Source organism: Ovis aries, chromosome 18, assembly GCF_016772045.2.
Source record: "Ovis aries strain OAR_USU_Benz2616 breed Rambouillet chromosome 18, ARS-UI_Ramb_v3.0, whole genome shotgun sequence".
Taxonomy (NCBI): Eukaryota; Metazoa; Chordata; class Mammalia; order Artiodactyla; family Bovidae; genus Ovis; species Ovis aries.
In genome coordinates this window covers 66,427,554-66,446,604 of record NC_056071.1, presented here as the reverse complement: position 1 = coordinate 66,446,604, position 19,051 = coordinate 66,427,554, and the positions used below count along the sequence as shown (strand labels likewise).

The 19,051-nt window shown below is 64.3% G+C and overlaps 1 long non-coding RNA gene across 1 annotated transcript; it reads left to right on the top strand.

Moving 5' to 3' along the window:
* Nucleotides 1-15,541: 15,541 nt before the first annotated feature.
* Nucleotides 15,542-16,705, top strand: LOC132658145 (uncharacterized). Its single transcript, XR_009597306.1, has 2 exons — nucleotides 15,542-15,841; nucleotides 16,486-16,705. It is a non-coding gene; the product is annotated as an uncharacterized LOC132658145 (long non-coding RNA).
* Nucleotides 16,706-19,051: the final 2,346 nt, after the last annotated feature.

Here is a 19,051-nt window from a genome sequence, read left to right as displayed (position 1 = left end):
GAGGTCCCAGAGACTGCCCACCTGGCAGGGAGGCTGGTGATACAAAGGACGGCAGCAGGGGGCGCCTCAGCGCTCCCACCGTGCTGGGCCGCCAGGCCGGGCCACACACATGGCCCGCACACCCCCAAAGCCCCCTGCACCCCTCCCCTCGGGTCGGCGTGACTGGTGGCTGGCATGTCCCAGCTCAGAGCTGAGTCCATCGAGGAATGAAGGCCGGCTGAGCCATCAGGGGTGCAGAGAACCAGGAGCCCCCAGCCCACCCCCACCCCCGGGCTCCACTCCAGCCCCCACCCCGCTGATCTGGAGAAGTGTGGCTCCAGAGGCCCGGTGTTTACGTAATTAGCGTTTCGCACACATTTCTCAGCCCGAGAGGCTTATGGTGTGCCACCTGCTGCCTACCGCACCCCGGGAAGCCCGCCCACTCCCCAGCCCCTCGGCAGCCGGAGCCCCCGCCCTGGCCCACCCTGCACCGGGGCGCTTCCCTCTCTCACCAGCAGCTTCCAAGGCTGGAAGGCCCCAGGCGCTAAGCTCCACCGTGAGTTCAGAGTCCAGGGTTCTCCGTGCCCGTGAGCTCGAGGTGGGCCCCAGGCAAAATCCAGAGACTGGAAAACCTGGGCCCCCCCCCCTCGGGAGCCTCCCTGTCCAAGCCAGCTTCTCTCACCCCGTCACTCGATCGGTCCCTCAGCCCGCAGCAGCAACAGGGCCCCCCAAGGGTGCGCCTCGTTTCTGAGGGCTCTGGGGTGAGCCCCAGCCTCCCCTCGGCCCCTGCCCCCCAGGGCCTACTCGTCAGGCCATCCCTGCCAGGGCCACGCTGGGGCCAGCAGGTGTGAGGGGGCCTGCCTGTGTGCAGAGGCGCAGAGGGGAGCCCCCCAGGAAAGATGGCAGCGAAAGAGCCCTGCCAACTGCAGCTCATTATCCCTGTGATTAGTGCTAACAGCTTTCCTGGGCAGCCTCTGCAGGGCCGGTTCCAGGAGCAATTAACTGTAATTATCCTCAATCCCCCAATTCCTCTCCCCCAGCCCCTCCCCAGCCCGCAGAGGAGACACGTCAGCGGTGCGTGAGGCCCCCCAGGTTGCAGCCCATGTTCTGCAGGGGCCCTCAGACCCCACTCAGCCATGGGTGGGAAAAGGGGGAGGGAAGAGGGTTCCAGAAAGGCTAGGCTGGCTCCCCCTGGCCAGCCCCACCCGCCACCCCCCTAAGGGTGCCAGCCCCCCAACGCCGCCCCTGCTCCTTGCCCACCAGCCCTTCCTGTGTCTCAGCGCCCTTCCACACCATCGCAGGCCTCAGATGAAGGGAGGGAGGAGGAGGCCTGGCCCCATCTCAGGAACCAGAGTCTGAGGTTGGGGGACAACTCCGGGGGGGGGGTGGAGCCGGGCACTGGACAGGGTGGCCTCACACCTGACCGGGGCTGACCGAGAGGTGGGTCTCTGCCTCCCGCCACCCTGGCACAGCCCTGGCCATGATGGTGGAGGGCCTCAGGAGGGCAGAGGGCATCACAAAGGGAGGCCCCTAGTGACCCCAGCTTCCCACCCTGGACAGTGGGTAAACAGTGACCCTCCACTGGCCCCGGGGCCCAGGCCAAGGGCAGGGCAGGCTGAGGGCTGCTATGGGACATGCTGCAACAGAGGGGTGTCCAGGGGACACGTGCAAGGGGCAGCTGGACACCTGGTCTGGAACTCAATCAGCAGGGCCGCTGGCAGTGCGGGTGTGGACACACGGCCCAGGTGAGGCTGCTGCGCCCCGAGGACCTGGACGCAGGGTGTGGGGGTCTGCGCGGCGGGGGGCAGGGCTGGGGGGGGCGGAGGGCAGCAGGGACAGCGAGGGGACAGTCTGGGGCCAGGGAAGGGGACAGTCTTGTTGTCCGGGGCCGAGGTGTGAGGAAGGGACAGTCGGGTTGGGGCGGGAGGGATAGTCCAGGGCTGGGTGTTAGGGGCCATGGATGCCGCTTCTCAGGAAGCCTGGGGCCCGTCTGCATGTCCTCCGCCGGGCAGAGCATCCATGGCTTGGACAGACCCCACCACACATGCTGCTTCCCTTCAGATGGCGGGGCAGAGGGCCGGGACACAGGAGATGCTGGGGGTGGGACACAGCCGATGGACAGGGGCAGCCAGGCCCCTAGGGACAAGCTGGGGCCTCCCTTCCATCTCCTCTGCTTCTGCGGCTGAGGAGGCTAGAGGCTGGAAGAAGCCAGGTGGACCCAGACACCTAGGGCGGTCACAAGGAGGCTGGCAAGAGCTGAGTGGTGTCCCCCCCAAGTTCGCTGAGTGTCCTAACTGAGCCCCAGCTCCTCAGAACAAGACTGCAAGAGGAGGCGGGCCTTGGAAAGGGGTGATTTGGCGGAAACAAGGTCCTGTGGGCCAGCCCCAAAACAACATTACTGGTTATAAGGGGCAAGGCTGACGCACAGGGGGATACCAGGGGCTTGGGGCACAGAGGAGAGGCCTTGTGAGGACACGGGGTGGGGAGACGGCCGTCTGCAGGCTGCAAGAGAGGCCTGGGAAAACCAGGCCTGCCGGCACCCTGACCTCAGACTTCCGGCCTGCAGGACTGCGGGAGAATGACCGTCTGACATCTGAGCTGCCTAGGCTGGGTGCGTGGCTCCCTGGGGGGTGGGGGGGACACGGGGAAGGTGGACACAGATGTTTCACACCGAGAAACAAGGCTGAAGCCAAGTCCCGGCAGAGGACAGCCAGGTGACGGTGCTCAGCCCCTCTCTGGGTTCTCCTCCGGGACCCCAGCCCCAGCCCCTGAATGCCCCGTCCCTTCCCTCACCTCCTGAAACCCACCCAGGTCCAGCCCTCCTCCGCGGAGCCTCCTGGGGCCCTCACTCTCGCCACTCTGGGTCCTGTCCACCCCACAGCCCCAGGCCCCTTGGGGAGCAGGGAGCCACCCCCAGACGCCTCCTACCCCAACCCCGCTCAGATGGGCCTCCAAGAGCTGGGGGACCTAATGCCCTCCCTTCCCTGGCCCACCCCAAAGCAGCCTTTTGCCAAACACAGTCAATAAATTATTCAGTTTGCAAAATGCCATTATGTGTGAGTTTACTTAATTGAATAGAATAATTTATGGTAAAACCCGGGGAAAGGAAGATCGATGAGGCACGGTACAGAAGAATGATTGAGTTTCAGGGAAGGCAATTTGATTTTTATCCCTCATTATAATAATGTTAAGGGGAAAACATCAACTTGGGTCAGAATCAATATTTGCCGAGTGGCCGGACCATGAATTTTAACTGGAGGTGGCGAGGAGGTGGGCAGGCGCGTCAATAATTAACGCCTGGTCCGCCGCCACAAATAACGGTGGGGTTCAGGCGCCGACACCTGCCGCCCGCGGACGCGCGGGTGATCATAAAAGATAATTTAGGAACAAGTCTGTCCACGATACGTGTGTAACACCCCCGACATGATTCAGGACGCAGCTCCTCGCCGGCTTCACAGCAAATCACCCGAACAGACAGATGGCACCAAGTTTCGCCTCCTCCTCCTCGGCGCCCCGCCTCGGTCATCACAGGGCCGGCAGCCAGGGCCCGGCCACGATCGCACGAACGCCCTGCAGCCCTGGTGTCCAGGATGGGCACATCTCCCGCCAGGAACCTCGGCGCCCTCCCCGGGAGAGTAGAAACGGGGGTCCTTGGGGGGTCGGCACAAATCCTGGCGCTGCTTCTCCCCGACTGGAAAGAGGCTCCTGATCGGACGTCTCCAGTGCAGACAACCTGCCCCATCCAAGTCCACAAGGCCTGCATGCACACACCTGCCGCCCACAGCCCCTGCAGGCAACTTTGGGCTTCAGGCCCTCGGGTCCAGGGAGCAGCAGAGGGTTCTGAACCCCCAGGAGTGGCTCCCTGAGCCACGCAGCCCCCAGGTTTCCTGAATCCTGGCTCTGGAGCCCCCTGAAACCCCAGGGGCCCTTCTGGGCCCCCCCACTCCCATACACACCCATGCAGTCAGTTCCAAGAAGCTCTAAGTGCCCTGAGCTCCTCGGTCACTGTCCCTAGTTTATAGATGAGAAAATGGAACCTCGTGAGTTCACGAGACTTGCCTGAGGCCACACGCCCGGGTGGCACAGCCCCACCTCTGCAGACTGTCTGGACACTTCTAGAGGCAGGGCTGGACAGCAGGGTCAGGGTGAGACAGACCCAGCAGCAGGTCCTGGAGGCCAGGCAGGGAGCCCAGGGCACAGGCACCGCCTTGGGCCCCTGCGGGGACCAGGGACATTGGCTCTGAATGGGAAGTGGCATCCGGCTATTTGCCTTTATGGGCAGAGGGTGGCACCAAGGCCTGGGCCCACCGTGTGACCTTAATCACAGCCCTCCCCTCTCTGGCCCGACTTCCGCTTTCTCAGGGGCCTCTCTGACCCTCTGTGTCCCCTGGGCTGGGTGGCAGGGAAGTGGGAAGCGGGCCATGACATACCCTCACAGGAACCCACGGAGTCAGTGCCTAGGGGACCCTTGCCCACCCACCTCCCCACAGAGGACCCTCCCCTGCCGGTGGTTGGCCAGAGCTCAGCCCCAGCTCCCTCAGGACCCACGTCGCCTGAACACCTTCAGAACTGCACAGACCCCACAGACACACCTCCCACAGGGGCTTCAGCAGGCTGAGGGGTCTCCAAGGACGGGGTGGTATCCAGCTCCTGCCTGTGCCCTCCTACCAGCGCTGAGGCCAGCACCAAGGAGCCCTAAATGCTGTTGGATAAGTGAATGGGGGGGGGGGCTTGGGAGGGCAGATGGGTGGACAGGTGGACAGAAGAAGGAATGGATGGATGGATGGATAATGGATAGATGGATGGGTGACGGGCGGGTGGGTGGATGATGGGTGGGTGGATGGATGATGGATGATGGACGGGTGGATGATGGGTGGATGGATGGATGACAGACGGGTGGGTGGATGATGGGTGGATGGATGGGTGATGGGCGGGTGGGTGGATGATGGGTGGATGGATGGGTGACGGGCGGGTGGGTGGATGATGGGTGGGTGGATGGATGATGGATGATGGACGGGTGGATGATGGGTGGATGGATGGATGATGGACGGGTGGGTGGATGGGTGATGGGCGGGTGGGTGGATGGATAATGGGTGGATGGGTGACGGACGGGTGGGTGGATGATGGGTGGATGGATGGGTGATGGGCGGGTGGGTGGATGATGGGTATGGATGGATGGGTATGGATACATGGATGATAGACGGATAAGTGGACTGTGGATGGATGGAAGGGTGATGGGTGGGCAAATGGGTGGCTGAATAGATAGGTGAGGATATGGCAAAGAGTAGGGAGCTGGACACACGGCTGGGTGCCAGGGAACTGGAGGACAAGGAACAGAGAGGTCAGAGTGTCCGTGAGTGCTGGACAGAACGAGAGGAAGAGAGGGTCGCTGGGTAGACGGGTAGGTGGGCACACGGGGAGCATGGTCCGTGGAGTCCTGGTGCTCAGTAGATGTTTATCAAATGAGCAAAAGTGGGCAGCAACTCCACCCCTCTCACCACACTGGAACGACAGAAGAGCCCATCGAAGGCTCTGGCCTTCGATCTTCCCCCAGTGGTGGAGGGCGAAGTTGGAGCAGACCTCAGGGCCAGCTCCCCAGGCTCCGCCACATCAGTGGATGGCTTGGCCCCCGGCCCAGCCCTGCCTCTCAGTCTACTGCCGCCCCTCCTGCGGCTCGGGTCTCAGCTGGTGCCGTGAGCTCCTGGGGGCCGCTGGAGGCAGAGACCCTGCACCCTCTGCTCACCCCCTGGGGACCCTGCTGCAGGCAAGAAGGCCGGGTAGACCCCTGGAGCCATCAGACGGCTGCCCCTTGGAGGGCACGGCTACACCCCTGACTGACAGGCACCCTGATGTCTCATCACAGCCTCGAGGCTCAGTCAGACGTCCCGCTCCTCACAGTGAGCCTGGCGGGGCGCCTGTCAGCGCGGGGGCAGGCCGAGGCGGCCGAGGGCGGGCAGGGCAGGCCACCCGTCTGGGGGCTGGGCTGATGTCTGTCACCACAAAGGCTGGGAGATTGAGACAGCCGGAAATGGTCTGCAGGGAAATTGGATGGCGCTTTGGGCATGAGCCACTTCGGTTTCAAAAAGGGAATGCAAGACAGTAGACCAGAAGCCCAGTGCCGTGAGCCTCTGCGGCCCCTGCCACCCGCCCACCCCTCCCCACCCGACCCCACCAAAGCCAGCCCCCCACCATGTCTGGGCCCCTCCCCTTAGCAAGGCCTGTCTCTGGTTTATCCCCACCAGCCTCCCCACGAGCCACGCTGGGAGCCTCCAAATACCTTCCAGGTGACTCGGTAAAGAACCCACCTGTAGTGCAGGAGACGTGGATTCCGTCACTAGCTTGGGACGATCCCCTGGAGAAGGGAATGGCAACCCACTCCAGTATTCTCACCTGGAGACTCCCATGGACAGAGGAGCCCGGTGGGCCCAGAGGGTAGCAAAGAGTTGGACACGACTGAGTGACAAGCACCCTGGGAAGCAGCTCCTCCCACCCGCCCTCACCTGTGCTGACAAATAGCCAACAACTGGCTCGCCAAGAAAACAGCTCGCCCAACACAGGCACACAGCTTCTCACCAATCTTACCTCTGTAAAGGACGGGTGTGTGCAATTTAAAGACAACAGGAAAGGACACCCCACCCTGCCCTCTGATTCCCACCGGGCCTCTGGACGACTCCCCACTCCTCGAGTTTCCAGGGCCAGCCCCGTGGCTGCCACAGTTCCACCAACAAGGCCACACCCCACACCAGACTCTCGCGACTCGAGAGACTCCCCTGACTCTCCCTCCTGCTTCTGGACCCAGCCACGGTCCCACAGTCTCTTGCCCTCCTGCAGGGGGCAGCCACTCAGCCCAAGCCTCTTTCCGCACCAGCACTAAGGCCTGCAGTTACCAGCTTTCCACACCGTGGCAGGGATTGGGACGTGACTCCGTTCCACATTATTCAATGACAAGTATGCTTCACAGATGGCTCACAAAAGCCCTGAAAATGTCGCAGCTCTCACTGGCCAAGAGGACCCAGCCCTCAGCTCGGCCTCTACCTCCACACCTGCCTGGCGTGAGCAAACCAATGAGTGAGCAAGTGAACGGGTGAGAATGAATGAGTGAGTGAATGAATGAGTGAGTGAATGAATGAGTGAATCAATGAATGAGTGAATGAATGAGTGAGTGAATGAATGAATGAGTGAATGAATGAGTGGATGAGTGAATGAATGAATGAATGAATGAGTGAATGAATGAATGAGTGGGTGAATGAGTGAGGAAATGAATGAATGAATGAGTGGGTGAATGAATGAATGAGTGGGTGAGTGGATGAATTAATGAAATGACGGATTTTGGTCTCGGCCCAAAGCTTCCTTCTGGAGCCTCCTGTGGGTTCCCCGGAATGTCTAAAACATTCCAGACTAAGTGAGAGCCGCTCATTCATGTCCGACCCTTTGTGCCCGCCAGGCTCCTGTATCCATGGAATTCTCCCGGCAAGAATACTGGAATGGGTAGCCGTTCCCTTCTCCAGGGGACCTGCCCGACCCAGGAATCAAACCCAGATCTCCTGCATCGCAGGCAAATTCTTTACCAGCTGAGCCACCAGGGAAACCGTATTCAGACTAAACACGTTCCCAAAACAGCCCGCTTGGCCGGGGCCGCCCACTTGGCCCGTCTCCTACCCCAGAATGGCTGAGGGCAAGGCCGTGCCCAGCGGCCCTGCATGCAGCAGGCTGGCTCCATGCTGGGTCCGTCCCATCCCTGTCCTCCGGTGGAGGGTCTCGGAGAGAGCTGGAGCCATGGGCAGGGGCGCTGCGAGGCCTGAATGAGGTCTCAGGGGCTCAGCAGACTGCACACTGCTGTCCTCCCAAGGCCCCTTCTCCGCCTGGCCACCCCCGATGGGCCCCCCTCCTCCTGCAGCCAAGCCAGGAGTGGGACAGAGCTTCCCGCCTCAGCAGGGACATCCCTGCTGTCAGGACCCTCACCCCGGCCGGTCTATCCTCTGCCTCCCCTAACTACCTCTGCCTCAGGCGGAAGGACTCCCTGCCCCTGAGTGCCCCACCTACGCTCTCTGCTTCTCTCCTAGCCTAGGTCACCTGGCAGATGGCAGGTCACCGGCTGGGCCGTACCTCCTGCTTCTGGACCCACAGGCGCTCAGCCTGGGCAGCAGTGAGACAGGCGGCAGGCACCTCTCCCCGTAACACAGCCTCACTCCCGCGTTGATCAGGCAAGTGGGGCAGAGGTGGGGTCTCTGTGGACGGTTCTCCCCGACTTGCCCCAGCCTTAGCCAGACCTTGACCACTCCCTGCACAGGGCGTGGCATCCCCCTTGTCCAGAGGCCCCCCAGGGGGCTGAGCTGATAACAGAGCAAGTGTCTGTTTCCTTGAAAGAGCAGGAGGCCCTCGGGGGCGTCCCCGAGGAAGTCATCAGACGGACCACGAAATCCACTCCAGGCCCGCCCGGCCGGTGCACCAGGAGCAGCCGACCAGCACACGCAGCCATGACCGAAAGGAGGCCGACAAGAGCCAGCCAGACTTCACGGGAAACATGTGTTCTCTCTCTGTAAGTGAGATGCTGAGCTGGGAGTCCAGGGACACCAGGGTCTCTCCACCCCACCCGCCGCCGTGTCTGGGGGCCAGGGGCAGGGCGGGTGTGGCTGTGGGCGGGGGCGGGGGCGGGGGCCTCAGGGGCAGAGGGAGCCCAGGCCACCCCAGATTCTGGGGGGAGGATGGAGTTGACACAGTGGTGGGGGCAGGGTAAGGGGTGGGGGCAGGCTGAGGGAAGAGGAAGCCCTGGATTTGATCCTGCAGGTCTGGGGCATCTGAGGGGCACGGGGCGGGGGTGGGAGAGTGTCAGAATCACAGATCGGGGGACGTGAAGTCACCAGGTGGGACAAGGTGGTCCAGGGGGAGGGGGAGAGGTAGGAGGGTCACTGCAAGGACTGGGAAGGACACCCACAGGGCCGGGAATCAGGAGCATCCAGGGGGAGGGGCCCAGACCTCAGGGGCAGGGGCCCCCTGTGGCACCTTCATCTGCAGCCTGTGACCTCGGTGGGGGGCAGGCCTGAAAGAGGCCCCCCACCTCAGTCTCACCCCCGCCACGAGCCCCTCTCCCCCGACCACCCCGCCCACCTGCCTTGCAATGGGCGCCGCCTCCTCGAGGACGACCAAGGTCGCCCTGGGCCCCGCTCCTGGGCCGTGGGCTCATTTGCAGGCCTAACCGCCTTGCTCCCTATTCACACCCCGTACACTGGCGCCCACAGCATAGATGCCGCCTGGGTGAGCCCACAAGCAAGGGCCTCCTCCTCACCTGATATACACGCAGGAGCCAGCCCCCACCCAGGGGCAGGCAGGAAGTTGTGGAGAGAGGACCCAGGCCATGCTGGGGCCTGGGGGCTTCCCGGAGCGGGGGGCCTGGAAGAAGCCAGGGTAGGGCTCTCTCCCCACCGTGCTTCCCCGCCTCCCACTGCTCACAGCGAGACCACCCCCTCCCCCATCACAGCCCTCATCCCAAGCCTCCTGCAGTATCGGCTGGGGCTCAAGTCCCCCAGCAAGCTTAGCTCCAGAGGCCGAGCTGCCCCGGGAATCACGGAACCGACGTGAACCCGGCCCCTGGGCCAGCCCCCCGGGACTGCCAGGTCTCAGGGGAGCAGGGGCAGGGCCCTGGCCAAACGGAGGAGACCCTCTGCTCCCCCACAGCGGCCTGAGGCTCCACCTGACACACGCCAGGGGCAGATACAGCCCAGCGTGCGGGCCCCAATCCAGGGGCCTCCCCACCCCACTGTCTCAGGGTCCCCGGGTCCTTGATGGGGAAACCAAGGCCTCAAGGGCTGAGGCCACAGACCAGAGCCCGCGCTGACTGAAGGGTCAGTGTCCTCATTTCTTCACAGAGGATGGTGACGAACAGAGAGGTCAGGGCACTTTCCTAGGCCACACAGCTGTGTTTGATGACGCGTCTGGAGCGCACCCTCTAGACGTCACAGCGTCTGCTGGGTCAGCTTCTAGGCCTGGCTCAGGGGCAGAGGACGGGGCAGGAGAGGAGGGACCGGGGTTCAGGCAGAAAACGGGCGGGGCCTCCCTCCCCCAGGACCAGGAGTGGAGAATTCCAAGGTGGCCGCAGCTGAGCATTACCACAGCGGGCCGAGCTGCCCCAGTCCTGACTCCGCCCCTCCCACCAGCTCCCCGGTTATAGCCTAGAAGTTTCCCTGCCCCTCCCCTGAGCCCCACGCCTGCTGCCTTCTTGCAGGCCCACTGTCACCGCCTTTCGGGGGCTCTGGGCCAGGCTGCCCAGGACTCTAGACTGGGAGGCCGGGGCCCTGGAGGCCACCGCCCTTGCACAGCCACCTGGGTGCCAGCCCACAGTCAGTGGTGGCCAATAGAAGCTTCTAAGAGAAAATCCTTGTTCTAAACTCAAGGTACAGGAAGACCAAAGAGCCCGAGGTCCTGAGCTACACCCTCGGACCCCAGACCCTGAGACACCTAGAGCCTCAGTGCCCCCTACCCCAGACCCCTACAACCCCAGACCCCCCTTCGCCCAGGCCCTCAGGCCCCAGACCCTGAGCTGCACGCCTCCAGACCATCACAGGCACAGGCTCCCAAGCCCAGAGGTAGAAGTTCTCATCCCTATAGGTCAGAGCTCGGGCCCCGCTGGGGAGCAGCTGGGATAGAGTCGGCGGTTTGAGCAGAGCTCAGGGTGGAGGCCTGGAGTAGATGAAAAGCTTCTAGAAGTTTCCATCACCCACCTAAAGGGATGACCCCCTCTCCTACACCTCCCTCCCTGCGAGGCAGGCTGTCCTAACCCCAGCACTGTGTCGGGGGACACAGGGGCCTGCCAGTCAGGGGTTCGAGACCCTCCCCTGCTGCCTGAGGGCCCGTTCCTGGAGGAGTTCTGCTGAGAAGGAGGCAGGGAGGCCAGACAGCAGGGCAAGAGGAGGCTGGCTCCGTGGGAGGCCAGGAGGGAAGCGGCCTGAGCCAGAGCCGTCCCCATCCCCCTCCCACGCCCCCTTCCTCCCCGGCCCCATTCCTGGGGCCCAGGGACAGACAGGGGGCCTCCCGGGGAGCAGGCACCCTATGCTCTAAGTGCCAGGACCCACCCTCACTCACGGCACCTGCAGAGGGCCAGCCAGGGGCTGGGCAGGTGGCCACCCCTCAGGAGGGTTCTAAACTGGCCGGCGACAGAGGAGAGGGGGGCAAGCGGCAGCGGGCGAGGGCTGGGGGCCAGGCAGGACGGACAAGGGAGGGGACAGAGATCCGGGGGCCTGGGAGCCAGTCCTGACGCCTCTAACTGCCTGGGCAACCCCGGCCCCCTACACCCCCACCCCTGGCTGCAGTTGCCCTCCCCTTGCTGAAGGAGGTGTCCAGACTCTGCCGTTCTGAGGTGACCCCCCACCCCCCCAGCCCCCACCAGACCCCAGGAAAGCAGCAGGAACTAGAGAAACCTGGGGAGGGTGGGTATCAGGGAGTCCTCCCTGGAGGCAGGCCCCTCTCTGCCCATGGAGCCACAGGAGCTCCAGAGACAAACGCTCCTGGAGAAACAAGCCTGGACAGAGGATGGAGGGATACTCATGCTTTAAAAGGAGCGTGCCTTCCAGACAGTACCGACTCAGCCAGAGGCTGGAGGGCCGTCTCCTACAGCCTCCCTGACCCCTGCTCCTCCCAGCCCCCGGGGCTCCAGGGAGGAAGGGTGCCAGGACTTGCCTGGCGATCCACTGGTCCCCCGGGAGAGGCGGGGCTGGGGGCTAGTGGGAAGGAAGGTTCCCCTGAAGAGCTTCCTCGCCTCGGCTTTGGCTGCCAGGAGCCTGGACCCCCGCCCACCCCCCTGCAGTGTGGAACCCCACCCCGGCCCCCTTCTCCCCCAGCAGCTCAGGGGCCTTCCTGCTACCTGCTTGCCCCAGACCCTGGATGGGCCCATCATCTCTACGGCCCCAGGCATCCAGCCATGCCAAGTTTGGGACCCTCAGCCCACCCACCCTCTGCCCCAGGGTCACACGCTCACTGATGGGAGGTCACCGTGGAGCCCCTGAGCCACCGGCCAGCTGTCCCACCAGGACCAGGGCAGGAGGGGAAAGAGGCCGGGGCTCCTGGTGGGGATTCCAAGAGCCCTGAGCACAGAGCTCAGGGGCGGAAACTCCACTCGTGCGCGTGTGTGCCCGCCACACCAAGTAATGCATCTGTCCTTCTGGGGGAGGCGTGCTTCCCAGCAGCTATTCCCTTTCCAGCTTATTAACAAATCGCATGGCCTGACACGCGTTTCCCCTGGGACTCAATCTCCCCATCAGATCAGCATAATGTGAACTAAGTAAACACCGGGATGCTCAGGCCACGCTCGGCCGGGCGGCCACCTCCCCGCCCAGCCTCCCCCCACCCCAGGACCCTCCTGCAGGACTGGCTGAGCCCCGGCCCTCCTCCCAGGGCTCACAGCCTTCCTGATTCCCAGCCCACACTGCCTGTCGAGGCCCATGGGGGCGGCCTGGGACCCCTGGAACTGTCCCCCGAACACCCCAGTTGCCCTCACACATCCACCAGCCCTGGTAACCTGCGGCCGCCCATCCCCCTGCATGAAGCTAACTGAGGGTCTTCAGAGCAGGCCCTTGGAGTCACTGTGGCATCTGGGGGGAGGCAGTAAAGTGCGTGCGGAAGGGCCCAGCCTCGGCTCTCGCAGGGGTCCTCAGGCTGGAGCATGAGGCCGGCCTTGCCCTCCCGGGCCTGGCAGGGGCACCAGCCCAGCGCCGCGGCCACTGCCTCCGGACCCCTGATTCCCTTCCGGATGGTGGAGGAGCGGGGGTGGGAGGAGCCCCAAGGCCATGGGAGCTTGCAGTGCTCCCGAGGACCTGGGGCTCGGAGGAAGCGCTCCTGGGCACTCAGGTCTCAGCCGGCTGCCCTGCTGCCCCGAAGCCCCGGGTCTAGGGACCAGGAGGCATGATTTCAGCGTCTCCCTCAGGCTGGGGTCTCCAGGGCCAAAGGGCCTGAGGACAGGAGCCCCCAGCTGACGCTCACGAGGCCCAGAGGGAACCTCAGCACCCCCCACCCACCCAGCCCATGACACAGCCCAGAACAGTCCAGACCCCAGGCCTCCCACTGCCCGGTGCCCCCCTCCAAGGGGACCTGCTCAGGGTTCAGATGTTTGCAAGACACATGAACATTTAGACACACGCTCCTGAAAGGGACAGTCCTGCCTGGCTTCCAGAGAGCCCAGAAGGCCCAGAAGGCCCCAGAGACTTCAACCCAGAAGGCCCCAGAAGGCCCCAGAAGGCCCCAGAAGCCCCAGAAGGCCCCAGAAGGCCCCAGAGACTTCAACCCAGAAGCAGGTGTGGGGAGGCCCGTGGCTGCCTGAGCTCCAACCCAAAGCCCTGGCAGGGCCCAGAGGTGTTGGCTGGGAAGGTCAGACCCTGGGGGGCTGAGTGCTCCCTGGGGTCCCTCGCTGCCATCCTGAGGACCAGCCTGTGTATCCTCTTTACTTCCCCAGTGAGCAGACTGAGGCTCAGAGAGGTGAAGTTGCCTCCAACAGCGTCACACGGCAGGAAGGACAGGAACCAGGCCAGCCTGGCTCTGTCCTGCTCCGGAGTCGGGGGCAGCACTGTGCTCCCTGGCGTGGGAGCGATGCCCGCCAGCGCACGCACAGACCAGCCTTCTGTGATGGGCTCGGAAGGTGAGCATGTTGTCTGAGCCTAGCTCCCTCCCAAGCAAAGTCTCAGGCTCAGCCAGAAAGAGACCCTGGCAGACCATCTCTCGCACAGGCAAGCGCGGGGTCCCCAGCCCCCCATCTGCAGGATCCCAGATATGGGCCACACTGAAGGCAGAGAGTGGTCTCACAGTCAGGAGTGGCCAGCAGGCCTGAGGATAGAGTGGGCGCTGGGCAGGGACCTTCCCTGCAGCCGGTCCAGGCAGATGGCCGGCCAGGTCCCCCGCAGGGCTGAGGTTGTATAGGGTGGATGCTAGAGGCTTGGTGGGAGCCCCAGGTGGGGCAGGTGTTATGGAGGCTCAGAGGATTCCAAACGTGTCCTGCTGGAATGTCACTGATGGGCGGTGACCACAAGGGCCAGTAAGTGACGTCACAGTTGGAAACTAGGCTGTCCTGGGGACAGTCCGCCGAGCAGGTCCCCGTCCCAGGCCTGGCACTCCTCGCCCGCTTGTCAGAAACGCGAGACCCACCTCCCCGCCTCTAGTCCCGCCCACAGGCGCCAGGCCCCGCCCACAGGCGCCAGGCCCCGCCCCGCCCCCATGACTACCCTGCCTCTGCGCATCCATGTGGGGCTGGCTCCCGGAGCTCAGCGCCTCGTTAGAACTGTGTCCACTTCTGGGCAAATCAAATCACCCAAAGGTGAGCCTCCAGAGACTGGAGCGGGCCCTTTGCTCTGGGAAGGAGGCAGAAGGTTCTCGGGGTCGGGGGGAGCGACACCCCAGCCCTACCTGGCGGGGGGCGGGGGGCATGCCCAACTTTCTAGGAGGCTGCACTCCCCGGGTGGCACGGTAGGGGGCAGGACCGTGAGTCCAGGACCCTCCCGGGCGCCGGTGCTTGCTGACACACGTGAAGAACTGGACATGTGGAGCCCCCGTGGCCACATCGCCGTTTTGGAGATGGTGAGACCCCAGGGGCAGAGCTGGGGTTCACACCCAGGCGCTGTGCCAGAGCACACCCGTGGCGTCGGCGCCCCTGGGAAGCACTGCTCAGGACACCCTCCTCAGGCCCCCAGGCTCCAGGCCACCCCCCGCCCCCACAGACCTCTGCTGCCGCCGCCCCCAGGAAGCCCGGTTCCCTGCTACCGGATCTGGGTCTTCAAACTGCTCCCCTGGGTTCAGCCCCAGACACACGGCTGGACACACGGAGCTGGACACAGGGCTCGGGAAGTCCCCGCCAAAGACTGTGTCCCATGAGAATTCCTTCCTGAAGCCAAATTTCAAGATCCCTGGAGCAAGCACCAGCCTCTTCTCACCCTCAGTCTGGGGCCCAGACGGCAACTGATCCGGGCTCGGCTCAGAGGACACAGTGGGGACGGTGAGCGGACTGGCGGGGCTGGCTCAGGCTGTAGATCACCCCCGTCCTGTCCCGAGTTCTCAGCTGAGGCTCATCCCGCCTCGTAAAGATGCCAGCGAGCCCCGGGCCAGCACAGGCAGGCCCACAAATCAGCAGCAGGCGCTGGATTTAGAGCATCACCCCTCTGCCAGGCGGATCAGCCTCGGCGGACGGCCACCGAGGCTGCAAGAAATACGGCTGCACATCTCGGCTGCTGGAGAAACGGGAGAGATTTATTCCAAACCAAGGAGCTGTGTGCACTGTCGGGACGGCTCAGACACAGCCCACAGCGGCTCCTCCTTCCATGGGAGGGGAAACCGAGGCAGAGGAGGGGGACCCACGTGCCGCGGGGGTCCAGTCCTGGGGTTGCTCAGGTGACTGGCAGCCCCCACATCGGGAGTTTTCTCTCAGTGGAGCACCTGGGCCGTCTTCTGAGGACAGCTGAACCAATTACTCACTTGGGCCATGCTTTCCCGGCTGAGAAAAGCGAGGGTCAGTAGAGATGGGGGAGGCTGCCCTCCTCTGGGTTGGGGGTGGGGGCAAATGGCTGCCCCTGGAGGTGACTGGGCAGGAACGGGGTGGGGACGTGCAGACCAGGTGGCTGATGGCTGCCCGGGGGAGGGCGGCTGACCTCACATTCCCCAGGTGACGACAGCATGCAGGCGGGTATAGGGTGACCTCACCCGGAGCCGCCCTGTGAGTTCTCAGGGACGTCACTGCCCCTTCACCAGCCCCAGGGCCAGGCCGGGCAGCCAGGTCACAGCAGCAATTAGACAGGCATCATCATGGACGTTGAGGATCCAGCCCCAAGCCCTCCAGCCGGCAGACAGCCTCCTGGGCACCCCTCCCCAGCAGGCAGCCACTGAGTTTCCGGTGAGACCCAGAACCTGGCATGGGCTGCAGCCACATAGGGGACGGACCCAGCCTCAGACAGACCCCCAGGGACCCCATCACTCCCAGGTCTCCGTGGCTGCACAGGGGGTGGGGGTGGGGGATGGCTGCCTCCCCGGCACAGCCCCTGACCCTGGAAGCTCCCCCCAACTGAGGGCCTATGTCAACTGCTTCCCCCACCTGGACACTCAGAGATCGCAGCCCCCCTTCCCCAGTGCCCCGGACCGGGCAGGCAGACAGATTGTTAAGTGTGGCCACCAACAGAGTCAGCAGAAAGCCCAGGCTGGGTGGAGGGGGGGCCCTGATTTGCCCCTAGATGGCTGGTGGGCCCCCCAGTCCAGACCGGACCAGCCGGGGGCGAGGCACAGGGGCCTCCAGGCAACCGTCGAGGACCTTAAACATGACTCCGGCCAAACGCAAGGGCTCCCAGGGGCCAGAGATGGAGGATTTTAGTCACAAAATTCAGTAGTATTGGGGTGCAGCCCAGCATATAAAACAAATATCCTCAAGTTCACTCCTATAGATGGGCGTGATGGTGTAAACCAGCGGGGGAGAGAGCCCGCCCCCTCATGCAGGACAGTAATTTATGGAGGCGCTCTCATCCTTCCACCCTGTATCCTGGGCAGGACCCTGGACCAGAAAAAGGACTTGTGGGGAAACCTGAACCAAGTATGGACTCCGGTCACCAGCGATTATAAGCCAGCACTCTAGCATGCGATGTCGACGCGAGAGGAGAAGTGTCGGGCATACGGGAAGTCTCTGCTCTAGCTTTCAAATTTTGCTGTAAACCAAAGATTACATTTTCGAAGATGATTCTGAAACAAATACAGAACTGAGGGAGGCTAAGATTGGGAGCAGCTGGGTGCTCGGCACATGATAAAGTTCTGTGCTTGCGTCTGTGGGGGTGTTCCTGGTGGTACAGAGATGGGGACAGGGAGGGTGTCCAGGGCCGGCTGCCAGGCCCCCTTTGTCTGGAAGGCTGAGCAGAGCGCTGACGGTGTTCGATCCCTGAGTCAGGACGATCCCCTGGAGGAGGGCATGGGAGCCCACTCCAGCATTCTTGCCTGGACAATCCCATGGACAGAGGGGCCTGGCGGGCTACGGTCCACGAGGTCACAGAGTCGGACACGACTGAGTGACTGAGCAGGCACACTCCTGCCCGCCCCAGGGGGAGAGGAGCGCAGAGGCGGTGGCCCTCAGGCAGGGCGGTGAGCCTGGAGGGAGGCGCCCCTGGGGCCCCACCTCACCCGGCAGGCCCTCCCCTGAGACCTCCCGAAGTCCCCGGAGCCCACCTGCCCCTGGGCCAGGCCGCGCTGGACTCTGGGAATGGGGAGACGCAATGCCCCTGGGCCTGATGGGGAAATAATAGTCCCTGGGCCTCAGGGTCCTGAAACACAAGGCCTCCTGGGCACCCCCCTCCCCCGCCCAGGGGCTCGGTGGGGAGGGCCTCTCTCAGCTCCCGGCTGACCCTCCCCCAGCCGGCACTCCGCAGCCCCACAGGAAGCCGGGCTTCTTGGCCAGCCCAGGGAGCTCCTTCCCAGCCCCCTCCCAGCTCCCCAGGTTTCCTGTGTGGAAACGGGTCTGGATCCCGCCTTGGTAAATACAATGTCGGGAGGGAGAGATTACCCTTTGAGCTTCCTGTTGGCCGGGAGCGGACTCCAGCCCTGGGAGCTTCCGGACACGCCCCCCCCAGCCGAGACAAGCCCTCCCCCACCCAGGGCTGCTGGACCCCCTGGGACCACACGGCCAGGGACCCCGTATGAGTGCCGTGCACCCCGAGGCTGGCCTGCACCCCTGGGTGGCCCTGCGCAGCGGGAGGCCAGCCAGGCGTCAGCGCTCGGGGGGGACCAGGGGAGGACTGACACCCAGGAACGCACAAATTGCACAGAGGCCCCCGCCCTCCCGCCCCAGACCTCAGGAGAGCACAAGGTGGGGAGCAGGCCGGTGGGCACTGGGCGGAGACCTCCTGCCGCCTATCTGGGGCCCCAGGTCCCCCAGACCACCGCCCTCAAGCCCAGCGGGAGCCACACGGAGGCTGCTGCTGTGACTTCACCCCCGTTTTCCGGGGGAGACAGGGGCCAGGAGGGGACAAGGCCTCACAGCTGGCCTCCCTGGGGCCGAAGCCCAGGAGACAGACGGCCCCACTGGCAGAGGAGGCCCCTGCAATCTGGGCTCCAGGAGGCCATCTGCAGGCACCCCACCTCTCACCCTGCCCCACCACCATCCCCGCCACTGGCCCCCCACCCCAGGGCCCCTGTGGGTGAGCACCAGGGAAGGGATGGGGCTCAGAGGCTCCCTCTCAAAGCTCCAGACTCTTCTCCCAACCCTTGACCCTGATCGGGGTTGCTGGGCCCCCTGGTCCAGACGAAGCCTAGGAAAGAGGCAGGATGCTCCTGGGGGCTCAAGCCTGAGTGCTCATTTCCTGCCCCCACCCACCTACCCTCCCTAGCTCCGGCCTGTTCCCAGCCACGCACTGGGCCCAGTGAGCCCCGTGCCCCCACCACCCAGCCCAGCGCGACCCCTGCCCAGCTCCTCCTCCCCTTGCGGGTAGGGCGGGTAGAACAGGCCCGGACTGGCGGGGTGAGTCAGGCAGGCACCTCACCCAGGGGAGCCAGCTGGTGGGGCGCCAGGCCGGCCTCAGAGGCCATGAGACGCCTCCCTTGGGGGCCTGGCTCCCAGGCCTGGCTGATCCCTGCCTCCACTGGGAATGGCCCTCTTCCCAGCCCTGCCTCCCTTCCCAGGAGAGGGGACACCTGGGCAACCCCGCCCGCCCTGGGTCTCGGCTTCCCTGGGTGTTGAACGAACAGGGTGCCCACAGCCTTCTGGGGGTGGCTGGGTCCAGGCGGCTCCGCCTGCCCATCCATAAAATGGGCGTCTTGTCCTCAGCTGCTCCCTGCCTGTAATGACAGGGCTGACGGCTTTGATGGCCAGATGAAAGGCTGCCCAGGCCCCCGGGCTGGCCCCAGGATGGGGGGCCCCCCTCCCCGGGAAAGGCAGGCACCGCCTCCCGAGCCTACCCCGGACTGTGGGAAGTGGGCTCCCCCAGCCCTGAAGGTCACCTGCCCCAGCCTCAGCCGGCTCCACAGAGGACCCCGCCCAGGACGGGTGCTGGGGTAAGGGCTGGGCGGGTCTTGGTGGAAAGCAGGCTCTGGGTCCCTCAGTGACTGAGGGCAGGGTAGGGGGGAGAAGGGG